Source organism: Diorhabda sublineata, chromosome 1 (assembly GCF_026230105.1).
Source record: "Diorhabda sublineata isolate icDioSubl1.1 chromosome 1, icDioSubl1.1, whole genome shotgun sequence".
NCBI lineage: Eukaryota > Metazoa > Arthropoda > Insecta > Coleoptera > Chrysomelidae > Diorhabda > Diorhabda sublineata.
Window position 1 is genome coordinate 23,228,533 of NC_079474.1, and position 13,654 is coordinate 23,242,186.

The following is a 13,654-nucleotide window of genomic DNA, read 5'->3' on the forward strand; positions in this document are numbered from 1 at the left end:
ATCTACCGCTAAATCTGTAAAACGTATTAGTAGTGCTAATGGACCAAGATATTTCATTTTCCCCTAATATAGGTGGTAGGTAATAAAGGTGGCAAACATGCATTAGTTTAATTGGTTTTAGATAGGGAGCGGCATTTGGTTTAGTCAAAACCGAGGTATTCCATATTACATGCATATTTCATATTTACACCTTCTCTATATAAATATATTCAAAGCATTATTGTTTTATAAATCCTAAGTGAAGAAATTAAATTTACGGGTTTTAAAAGTTTGAATTGATTCCGAAATGAAAACCACAAATTTTATTGGAAACCACTAAAGGAAATGTCTTCCCCACTTCCCTAAAACATAGATTCTACCTAATCATATTGTTTACAATATCCACCCCAATCTCCCCTATACAAAATTCCGCGCACACCGACTAATAAGGTGCGCGCGCTATGATGGCGTCTACCTGTCGACGTCGTCGTCGTCCCGCACGTCGTAGTCAGTGGTGGTATTATTGGGGTCAGAAAAGCGGGTGGTAGGGCTAGAAGAGCAGTAAGGGGCGGCGTACAGTGTTTCCAAATCTCACAAAATTCTTACGGAAGTGAGAAATATCATATTGAATTTTAAACAAAATATTTTGACAAAGAATTATTTATACTGAAAAATATACGAGAACTGCTACTTGAGTTTTGATATATGGCAGAGTGTGTAGTCATACAAGTGTTATTTAATTTACTTAGAAAACATGGAATTAAATCGCTAACATTTTTAAGCTTTAATTTTCTATGGCTGTTGAATTTAAATAAACCAACAACAATTTACCGATCAACTCGCTTCGACTTTTGGAGCACCATCTCGATCCACAGGGTATCGCTGGTTTTCCAAATTTGACCGTTGTCGCATTTCAATGAATTTCGTGAAGGTCGTCCAAAGTCGGCTGATGTGGCAGAAAATGATGCTGTTCATAAACTGATATTGCAAGATCATCATGTAGCGTACCATGAAATTGAGGCATTTGTTTTATTCGCATACATTCAATATTGCGTGACAATTAACTTTCAAAAAGATTTGCATAATGTGACAATCGCTCAAGAAAAGCTGGTATCAATTACGAAACGAGTTGGTGAAAAAATTCGATGGCTGTGCTTCGGAAGACTTCATGGATATATGCATATGAACCCGAAATTAAGCAACAATCGATTGTACGGGTCTTTCACGACAAGCCAAATGCAAGAAAAGTTTCTCCTCCACAACAATGCGAGCTCTCACACATCAACTCAAATAAAACGTTTTTGTACAGTCAAACATTGAATTGATAGATCACCGTATTGTCCTTGTTTGGCTCTCAATGATTTCTTCTCATTCCCGTTTCACGTTTTTCTACCAAGAAGAAGCGATTGATGATTTCAAATAACATGTTTTGGAGGTAACTCAATCGGAATGGAAAGAATGCTTCAAATGGTTCAAACCCATGCAAAAGTGTTTTGCCATATTCAATTATTTGTTTTCATTTGTCACAAAATTTAAGTAGCATTCCTCATATGAATTATTATACACTTTGTTTTCACACAGGTTTTGTTATAATTCTATTTCACAAGATAATCACTAATATCGTGTTTATTGGCTTCTATAACTTCTATCCATTTCTGCCTTAGCTGATCATAAATTTGTATTCTCCCATGAACGACCTGTATTTGTTTTTGAATTGTAACAACATGTCGACTAAGAGAGATTTGATTATTTATTAACAATCCTAATTTCAGTATATATATATATATATATATATATATATATATATATATATATATATATATATGACAAAATACTTATGACAGCTGTGTGTATTTTTTGGGCTTGTTTGCTTGCTTGTTAAGCAGGTACAAGTTTGCAAGGTAATAGTCTTTGTATCAATAAATCAAACAATATTGTTTGATGTGATTAAAAATATTAGAAAGCCATTTATTATTCAATATTAACCATCTTCAGTAGGTATTATTTTGGTTGGTGGTTATAAATTTGAAATGTGGCAACCTCGCGAAACAAGATTCGTAGCAGTGTGAGGCGAGCACCGGCCACGGCGTGACACTAGCTCAGGCGCCTACACCGCGTTCAGTTTTGGTTCTCGTACTCTACATAAACCAAAAAACTTACACACCTACTACGAAACAAACGCCTCGACGACTACCGACGCCTCAAACACCTGAGTGTGTGCCCCACCCCCACTTGACCGTCGCGACGCCTAGCACTTTGGCGGTACACACTGATACAACTCTTTCTGTTTCAACAGTCGATCATCGACAAGCCAACCGTAATCTTACTTTACGTGAACCGCGGAATTTAACCTAATTGTTGTCCGCTCTTCAGTTGTTTTTTGTTTTCTACTTCCTCTTTTTCGGTCTCATCAGCTGTGCGTACGCGCGTGTGCATGTGAACTACACTGGAACACTGTGACAGTAGTTCATTCAGGTGCATTTTTAAGGGTTTTTTTTCAGTTTCTCTTTTGTTGGTTTTGTTTATTATTTTTAATCGGATTGCTACTGATGGGTTTCTGGATGCCGGAAATATCGATTTGAAGGTTAGTTTGATTATCAAAAGCAAAAAGTACATTTCCCTCATTACAAGTTGGTTTGTTTGTTGTGGTTTTGTCCTCACAATATTGTTCTCAATTTTTTTTGCTTAAATCTAATATACTTTTGCTGTGAACTAAATAAAATGTTAACGTCGTCTTTTCCTAAATAATAAATAGTGTTTTTAATATATGAACGAACAGAAAATATTTTGAAAAAACAAAAAATTATAGGAAACGGTTTTACTGCAATGCGTACTTTTACTTCGTTTTAAAGGGTTATTCCTTTTTGTTTATCAGTTCATACTTTCGACACTCATTTTTATTTTTAATAGTGTACTAAAAAAGTAGAATGATTTATTTTTAATTATACCATGTCAAATAAAACTAGTCAATAAATATATTATTGTCGAATAACTCATTGTGAGTTAGTTTCTCTATATATTAGGTATTTTGGTACTTGAAAATAAATTGGTTTAATATCAGCAGTAACAAAATTTTGTGAATTTTCTATGAAAAATTCATATCAAGTTTTATTGACATAAATAAATCTTGTTTCAATAATTCACTGTTTCAATGTAGCAGTGAAATATATTCATATGACTACTTAAAAGTTTCAGCCATATATATGATGAAATAGAATTATTTATCAATAAACTTTGAATTCTATGGTACGAATGTAGAGGTCGAAAAGGAGTTGGTATATGACAGAAGATTCAGCTAGCCATTAACGTCCTTCAACAGAATTTAATATCGCTAATGCGAATCGTCGAGCAGGCAAAAGATAACCGTTCAACCGTTAGAGCTTTCTTTCTAATCAACTGTTTGGAACGTATGTTTGTGGACCATGTACGCATGATGTGATAAGATATCCAACGAATTTCGAGATAAAAGTTTACCAAGGTCATTGTTTGATGTGATTACCAGCAGACTTTTTTCTTTTCTCTCATTGTTCCTCTTTCCATATCTCAAGCAGTAAAATGGATTCTTTAAATTGCATTTGAAATGAAGTTTGGACGAATAGATTAATCGCTAATATAACTACGAGGTGCGCTCAATTTATTGAAGACATAAGAATTTGGAATAGAACGTATCCCTTTCGTATGGCAATGCACAAATATCACTTTAGAATCTTCTAGTGGAAGAATTTCAGGTAGGCTTCCATTTTAACAGCTCTGTCACGCCCTTATGATTTCTCATTGTCAAGAGTGTGTCAAAATGTTTTAATTTCAGAACATTTTTTTATCTCTGGAAAGAGTCGGATGCAGAAGACTACTAAATCTGTTGAGTTAGGCGTATGTGGAAAGAGAGAGAAAGTGGTTCGCTTATTTCCAATTTTTTACTCTCTCAAATAGTCGATCGTCTATTAGAATGAATGGAGTTTGTTTACTTATTGCACAATTTCGTCTAGACATTGTCATTAGACAAATTTCAACATTTCGAGAGCCTCTCAACATTGTTTTTCATCTAGAGCGGCAATACGTGGTAGGATACTGACAAGCCAAACGTTTTCAAACTTAGTATTACTCATTAAGGGCTGTTAAACATTATTTTTTTAGGGGAATCAGTTTGTCTCGGCCACTGGTATAGATTCAATAGTATATTATATAGTATATTATCTCAAATCAAGTACATTATACATTACCTTTATTTACCATAGTTCGATAATACGGAAAACATTTTGAAGCGTTGAGACAATTAATTTTTTTAAAATATCCACGAAATTTCATATAGTGAATTAAGCTGCCAAAGTGGTTGAAATTCTCTTCTTCTAGATAAGTGCTATTGGCACAAAATAGGTCGGTCTGAAGTCGTGAGGTGATAAATTAGTCTTCTAATATTTATTTTGTCTACCTTTTAGTGAAGATGGAAGGTTGGGCGGTTTTCCAAATCTGAATATATGTCTGCCCTTGTGTTATTGCTATGGTGAATACACATTCTGTTTGAAAAACTTTTTCGTTGCATAATTAAATTCCTCATTACCATTAAAGTCAATGTAAGATTGGACCTAAGCCAAACTTGCAGTTCTTTCTACAACTGTAAACTAGAGGTGGAGCGCTGTACTGTATCGGATGGATATGACCGACTCGATGAATTTTGCAAATTTTTTATATTCATTTCATAGTTATAAGATTAAAGTATAGCAAATAGTTAGCCAGTATAGATGATGCGAATGAAACTGTTTTTAGAGCTATCTGTTTATAATTGGTGTTCGTCGGGTTTGTAGGATTTGGTTGATAATAGATTGTTTATTTATTCCATGAAAGTGTTTAAGAGCAAGAATTAGATGTTGCTCAAATTTATATTAGAAAGGAGAAGTGGAAGAGCAAAGGTGTCTAACTATATTTTCTTACGTGTATTGAGTGTATTGTATGAGCAAAATTGAGCAGTTGTTCAGATATTCTGGAGCAATGTTACTAGAGTAGTTGTCTTCTTAGCCACAAAGAAGGCTTATAATTCTCGATAATGCTACCACTGTCCATTATAGAATAGATGAGGTATTTGTAGATTACTTCTCAGTATCCTATAGGATTAAGATGTTATTGCCTACTTAGACAATTCACTTCGAACTATTGGATGTGTCTATTGTATAATGCGATCCTTTGGTTGACGGCGAGGGTGCAAGAAGATGCTAAAAGAGTAATAAGTGCTACAAAAATGTTTTTGAGCACGCCTCTTTTACTATGTAGGATATTCCTATTTTAAAGGTGATGAAAAAAAATTTGGATCAAGAAATCTTGTTCTATGTTTCAGTTATCGTTGATTCATTTTTATCAAAACAAAATATTGTTATTGTCATTAGTAGGCATAAATGGGAAATATATATTTTTTTCAATGCATAATAAATTTTTCAAATTACCATTATTATTCGTAATCGTATTGTCATTTACAAGTAGAACCACAAGGTCAAACATTTAAGTATATGTTATAAATTTATTTAGCCGTTCTAGCTAGAACAGATAACGGTAATATCAAACTAAGTGTGAACAACTTCTATTGGTTCCTCAAACTTATGGCATACTATATATGTCACAATTTAAAATCCAATCTCATTTTAATATGTAAGACAGGCTTATATGACTTTGATGGTATAATTACTTTGGATTGTTTTGCTGTTATATCTAATATCATAATAATAACAATCTATGCAAATAGTAAATTTATTTATTAATTGGTGGGTGAAAATTTATTAACCATTTGAATTTATTTCAACTCAAAATAGGATTTAGGTAGCGTAGTATCAGTAGAGGAGAGCTGTCAGTTACCACTGAGCGATGATATTTTGTAGAATAGAGTGTACAGTTTGAATAAAATGGCACAGTTGACCAAAAAATATCACTTGCCTATCAGTATTTAAAATCATCACAGTTAACAGATGCTATCGGAAATAATTTAATATGGAGCGTAACGGTTCTATAAATGATGGCAATACTATATATCGTTGAGTAAACTTATTTCAGAGCTGCAGCCCTCACCGTTTTTAAGGGTATCACTCCTATTCCTACAATACATGTAACTTAAAATTTTCATATTTAGTAGATTAAGATAAGTAGATCAAAATGAGAACTTGATAATTTTTTGTTAGATAATGCGTGATGTCGTTGCAATTGACAATGCTGATTGAATGGCTGTTCACAATCTACAACAATTGCATCAAAAACCGCTGTTCAGTCCTAAAGTTACGGTGTGGTGCAGTCTCGAAATCTAGTTCCACATTTTTAAAAAGGGTGAAACCGACACAGATACTTCTAAACGTTCAAATTATACAAAAATTTGTGCAGTCACAACTTATTATTTTTTTGATGTTAACACCTTCCATATAGTAGAAATATGGAACTCTAATAGATAATACTTAAACACGTTCTATAAACCTGTTTTTTTCGCAGTGTGTAAAGTTTATGGAGAGTTTCTGCATGGGCTTATATTCATAGGCAACAAATATATAGAGTGGGCAATTGATTCTCTATTTCTTATATTTTGGTGTTGTGATTAGAGTTCAAGGAAACCAGTGGGCGCCCTATGTGTATTGTGTAGGGTGTAGTTGGATTAGTGGATGAAAGGGAAGAGAATAAAAAAACGTAAGATATGTTTTTCACAATGCAGAATTACCAGCATTAACGACGCCTTTGAATTGGCAAGATATGGTTTTGAGAAATGATGGAGGTATTAACGGTTTCTACAGGAAGCTGTGAGGACAAGTGTACCTTCCACACATTCATGTCTTGTTCTAGTGCCGGCAAGTCACATTTTATTGGTGAAAAAGAACTATTACTACTACATGTAGCAGATATTTGGTAATTTATTCAGGTTTTTAGGAAGGTTTTACGACATTATTGTTTCCTTTGTTAGTGAAACAACCGCGCAATTAATGTGGGGCAAATTTAGTTGAAAAGATTCGAATTCCAACCGGTATTACGAAATTTTAAATAAGTACCTCTTATAGATTCAAAAAATTTCATTTTATCTCTGCTGCACATTACACTTAATTGATGAAAATCTTTGCGAAGTCTATGAATAAAGAGGGTGAAGGATTTAACTATTTAAGAAAAGTCTTTTCTCAGTTAAGTAACGCTAAGATTGAGAAAAATATTTTTATTTTGCTCTGAACTGATTATGAATTCATTCATAGTATTTTCAGGTTGGGTTTTCTAGACCCAAAATCCCCAATTAAGCTCTAATGCAACTGGGATAAGTATTAATTCTTTTATCGGTATTCAGAAAAATTAATAAGTTGATTGAGCCCATGGAAATAGCAGCTAAATTGATAAACAACTATTTAATTTTGTTTTAAATCCAATTATCGACACAGGAAGTGGTGGGAAGTCGATATGTTCAGTGTTTCTATTTTTTGGCAACGCGCATTGTTTTTTGAACTTGCTTGGAATTTTCCAACCACGCAGGTCATTTAAAATTTGTAATATTATTGAGCAGCATAAATGATTATAGCAACACCTTTATGCTATGTTTATAAACATTTTAGATGATTTGAAAAGGCATATTGAAAAATTTTAAAACATATACTGTTGAAATGCAATATGTTGAATTATTCATTGATCACTTTTCGTAAATTAAATGTAGATAATTTCATGAGAAAACCGTTTTGAACTCGGTATATCGTACCGCTGGTAGTAAAAAATAAAGATGTTATAAATGATGTCTTATTTTAGATAGAGCGAGTCAAAGAGCCAATAATTTTATGGAATTTGTATGCTAAAGGACCGTGAAATGTAAATTTTATTCAGTGCACGTATTTGTGTTACAAACAAGGCAGCTCTGAGAAGAAGTTGTGGGAAATCGTGAAATTGGGAACATTATGTGATTTATTTTGAAAGTTTTGGTGATTTAAGTAAACAGATTATACTATTTACTACTGAGTGAATGTTGATGCTCAAAGCAATATTAGAAATTATTGATATAATTATCACCATTACCTAGTGAACTTAATCGATTAGTCAAATAAATTGATTCGAGATAAAAGCATGAATTCAACATGATAACAATGACCATTACTAAAATACCAGCAAATCATCGAAAATGTTGTACGGCACTCGCGCCTTTGAAGATTTATTGTGATTTGGAAAAGTCTAAATTTTCTAAATATTATCACAATAGAAATAATATGGTGTATACAAGATGTGAATGAAGTTTGGGAACTGCATCAATTTAATATAAGCATATAAAAGTACATATAAATTTTTATTATCGACCTGCACAATAGTCTTCATTTAATTCTAAACAATGGTTACAACATTGCTGATATGATCTAATGTATCGTAGGGTGGCAGTGATGTATGAGTGTAGATGAGAAAGTAGTTTGTATGGAACTGAAAAATCTTCGAATCGATAACAATAAAAAAAAACGTCCCTTTGTTTGTTGTTCAGAAATTAATTAAACCGATATACTTCTTATATGGATAAGTCACATAATAGAAACTGATAGACCTCATAATTCATTCTTCTAAATTCATTACATTGTTGGCTCAGTTGCTTTTATCAAAACTAGTTCAACTTACTTCAAAATATGTCACACAGATTAGGAAAATTATGAGTAAAAAAATTTGCACCTCGATAGAGAATATATGATTTCTGCTTACATATTTCCTGAAGGCTAGAATTTGCTGAATAAAGTTCTATACGAACGTATTCTCCGATGAAACATGTTTATAATAGGGATGTGCATAGATGTAATATAATAACTTACTTTTCTACTATATCCATTTGAAACTATGAGGAAAATAATTGCGAAACATCTTCTATTGTTCAAACTTGAAAAAATCATCTCTCGACAATTAAAACAAATCACACATCTCATCGCGTCATTACGTGGATATACAGAACTTTTCCTAAACAAAAACTTTGTATCAGTTAATGTTCAGGAATTATTTATGCATACAAACAGTTCATTCATTATTTTTCTTGAAATCTCCAAACAATGCTTGAGAAAACTGTAAAAAAGAGACTGTCATTGTTCCCAGATAGAAATTCTTCTTCGGCGCAATTCCTAAGTTAGAATATGTATAATTGGTACTCAGTTTGAGTGAACAATGAATAATAAATTCGACACCACCACTAGTTTTCAATGAAAGAAAACTCAAATAGAGAGAAAATTTGAAAAGTTAGAAATACTTTCTAAAAAATTAACGTTACTCCAACAAAGAAAACTAGCACGATATTACAAATTAATGTTCATGGCTGAAAACATTCATTGAAGTTCCATAGTAATAGATTTATGGAAAGAAAAATATACAACGGATACGAATCAATTGTTAAGATGAAACAACTCCATATTGTAAGTGCAACAGATAAGAAAAGGAAACTTATGAGGATAAAGCCGGGTTATTTGTAGCTCTCAACTGTGGTATAGTTTTGTGGTTACTTAGTTGTTGGTACAAGTAGTGCTGTTTTTTTATTTAGATCTGTCAGATACAGATGGAACAACTAAAGAGAGAAAGAGTACATCGAACAGATAAGGAAATAAAGCATACATTTTGATGCACACACAAGAGGAATCTATATTTTCAAAATATAACCAGAATTAAATTTGTATTGTATATGTTCTGTTCCCAAAATATACAAAAAATAATAGAAAAGATAAATAATAAAAAAGATAATAGAAGAAAGAAAAATCAATTTTGTAATGGTTATTGTTACCTGAGGTAAGCGATAAAGTAAAAAAAAGTAAGAATTTAATCTTAATCAATTCTAGTTCAATGGAGGTCGACAATTGCCTAGGCCACAGAAGTAACAATAATTATTTAATTATTATTTACACTTGCAAAATAATTAGAAGAAATCTGACAACAAGAGCGAGTCTCGTTAATACCAAAATAGCTTTTATTTTATTAAATAAAAAGTAAATTAGTAATTACTATTCCATTCCTTCATTTGAAATTAACAATGATTATGTAGTTGTTGGCCTCAGAAGTAATGAACAGAGCTTTAAAAAATGGAGAATACTAGTCTGCTGTATTCCTCGATGGTAATCAGGCAACACAAAATAAAAAACAAATTTCCTTCCCATTATTTCTTGTTTATGAAACCATACCTAAACAATGTAACCTTTTAAACAAAAATCAACCAGCACAAAATCATTTTCCAATTGAATCAGGAGTACCAGAGCGAGACGTGCTTGGTCCATTACTTTATATACTATATGCATCAGATATATGGGACATACTGTACACAACAACACTCGCTGGTACAGCCAGCCATCCTTTCTACTCATTGAAATAAAAAAATGACATCAGAAACTTTACACAAGTTCAGTTAACCGAATTACAAAACTGGGATATTGAAGTTAATGAGAACAACTCATTCATAATTTTCAGATTTTGCAAGGATACACCTAATAGTTACAATAAATAATACAAAAATACCAAAAATACTTAGCAATCTACTTGAATAAAAGAGAAAACAAATTGACATAGAAGCAAGAAACTGTATTAGTCAGAGGGAGAAAGTCTATTTCGAAAAGAAAGTCCTAATTTATGATTTATTAATCCAATACGAGCGTTAATTCCATTCCGATTGAGGTACCTCCAAAACATGTGATTTGAACGCATCATCCGCTTCTTCAGATGTCAAAAAATGTTAACCTCGCAATTTATTTTTGATCTGTGGAGATGAAAAGAAATCATTGGGTGCCAAACAAGGAGTTTACGGCGGATGTCCATCAATTCGAGGATCTGACTGTTGAAAAACGTTTTTGTTTGAACTGATGTGTGAGAGATAGCATTGTCGTTGTGGAGAATTATTGGTCTTCTGCGATTGGATTTCCTTCTTTTATGAAATATTTCTGACGAACAAATGCTAATGTACCATTTAAAATGGATCGTTCCATGAATCTCTAACGAAACGGTAGTGACATGTCCAGATTAGATTTGGTTTGAAAGCACATAGAGTCGATTTTTTATTAGTTTCGGATTCATATTCATAGATTCATGACTCGTTGTCTGTCACGATCCCACAGACGTCTTCAGAAGCATCGCGATTGAATTTTTCCAGCATGTTTTTGTATCAATCGACAGGAACTTTTTTGTGAGCGTTGTCAAATTAAGCGGTATCCAACGCGAACAAATCTTTTTAACAGCCAAATGTTCAAGCAATATTGAATGTATGTGAGTGGAACTGATGAAAGTATGCCTCAATTTCACTGTATGCCACATGACGATCTTGTAATATCAGTTATCGCACAGCATTGATGTTTTCTGGCACCACAGCTGATTGATTTATTGAACCACGCCATCCCAGTAGATATATATATATATATATATATATATATATATATATATATATATATATATATATATGTGATTGCTAATGACATAAATAAAAAATTTATTGATAAAAAAACAAAAAAAACTTGGTTATGAATCTGTTTCTATCACAATAATTAAATACAGAAAAATTGTAGGTGTGTACAGGAGTATTCAAGATTACAAAACATAATTAATTTCTATTCAATTTCGATATTTCATTACGCCATACATCATATACGATTACTAGATATGAATTTGGACCTCACTACATATTATAATCATCCAAAAAGTCAAATATGTGAATAATTTGTTTGAAAAGCATTATAGCAAAGGGTTATATACAGAATTTTAAAGGAGGTATTGATACTATCTCATCTGAATCCCAAATAGATGTTATTTGGGTCTGCTCCGAGAAACCAATAATATAATACACACATAAAATGTGAATGATCAAACCGCAGAATAAGCAATAATTATATACCTTAGTGACGAGAATCACGAAACTACTAAATAATTAACAAAAGTAAATTCTACTGCGCACCTTTTTATTTTTATAAAATTAATCAGAAACAGAATCCAGAAACTTGCAACAAAATACCTAAAATCGAAAAATCCTAAAGAATATACCGGAAATAGGCTAAGTCGTTCTTGGCAACCATTTTTAGAAAGTGGCGCTGATTGGCTCACTCTGAAAAGACACGGAGGATGGAGTTCTTACAACGTAGTAGAAGGATACACATAAGAATCCATACAAAGAAAAATAGAAATATCACAAAAATTGTACAACCTTTCAGCGACATTCCATCAGGAAAATTAAAACCGTCTCCTTAAATATCTACCGAAGGGACTACACTTCTACAGTAATACAAATTGAATAATAAATATAACTATTCATACCATCGCTTCCTGAATTTACCTACTAATTATGTTGTTGTTGTTTTCAGAAAAGTATTATAAATAAATAATTGTTTTCCTTATAATTAATTTCAATTGTTTACTTTGAATTTATCGCGCGGAAAGAATCAGAGGTTCAGAAAAATTTTTCCGTTCGTAGTTCTGAGAATGTCGATTTTACTTTTTTGTAACAACAGATGAAAGCAAGGTGTTTTCAGATAAGTATAATAAAAATACCAGGAAATCAGTTGTAGCATGTCTTATCAGGCATGTGGCTCTATCGTGTTGGAATGACATGTCAGAGAGATTAATGCCAGATAATTGAGGTGTCAAAAATTTCTAATCATGTTCCTATATCGTTTATCATTGACAGTAGCATTCTGACATCATTTGAAGACATATGAATCAATAACTTAGCCAGTGCTGCAAATAGTACATTCAACACTTTAGTTTTCATATACACAGAATAGCAGTCTAATATCCTGTAAGTATTTTAGGTTAGATTAAACTTTTTTAAAATTTCTTTCACAAATTCAATTGATCAATATCGTTTCCTATCACCTATCATTATAGAACTAATAACCTTGCGTGTTACATTAAAACTGTAAAAAGAGAAATGTAATATTTATGATCAACACAACATTTTCAAACGTCTAGAAATTTTCTGTTTCCAAGAAAATAGTTGATGTGCGTTAATATTACTTACATTATTTCCATTCAACAATATAGAACATTTTCTATTCGTCTATTGTCAAATTGAGGGCATGGTTTTGAAGAAACATTGTAAGAGCAATATTAAAATTACTCGATTCATAAGTTCATTCAGTCTAATGATATGTACCTAGTAGTTGTACTAGATTCTTCCAGTAACAAAGACTCTGAGCCAGACAATTAAAGATTCCTGAAAATAAATCTTAACCTTTTTCAATTTGGTTGAATAACGAAATAAAATTCCAAACTTTAAAATAAGTTGTTGGTTTTCTCATAGGAATAAAAACTGGGAACCAACTACATAATTCTTTTCCAACCAGAATAATGATAAAAAAATATGAACTGCGTAAATAATAGAAAATCCCGATATTTGCTTATATTTTTCATTAAGCATTCTCAGATTGAACTAATATTCTGTCTGAAACATTTTATTGATACCCAAATTTATGGTTGCCGAATGCTGAGTTTTTGAAATATTTTTGTGGTTTGAAACTTGTTGAAAAACGTTCTCTCTAATATACAGGATTTCATTGCTTCACGTATTATCCTAATGACCTGTACTTTATATAAAGAAAACAAGAGATTTTATTTTAGAGTAAACAATATTAATCCTTCTATATTAGAAATTATCCATCAATAATTTCTGTTGTTATATTAAGGCTTATCTCTTGAGTCTTGAAAATTGTCATCATTCATTTTCACATGAACAGCTTGACTTATTTGAAGACGGTATCCT

The 13,654-nt window shown here is 32.0% G+C and overlaps 1 protein-coding gene across 1 annotated transcript in view; it reads left to right on the forward strand.

Annotated features, from left to right (window-relative positions):
* The first annotated feature begins 2,075 nt into the window (after positions 1-2,075).
* The window catches only part of LOC130451610 (protein couch potato), an 889,684-nt gene continuing 878,105 nt past the window's right edge, over positions 2,076-13,654 (forward strand). The window contains exon 1 of the mRNA XM_056790748.1: positions 2,076-2,563. The gene's annotated coding sequence lies outside the window, so the exon portion shown is untranslated. The remainder of the gene's footprint in view (positions 2,564-13,654) is intronic.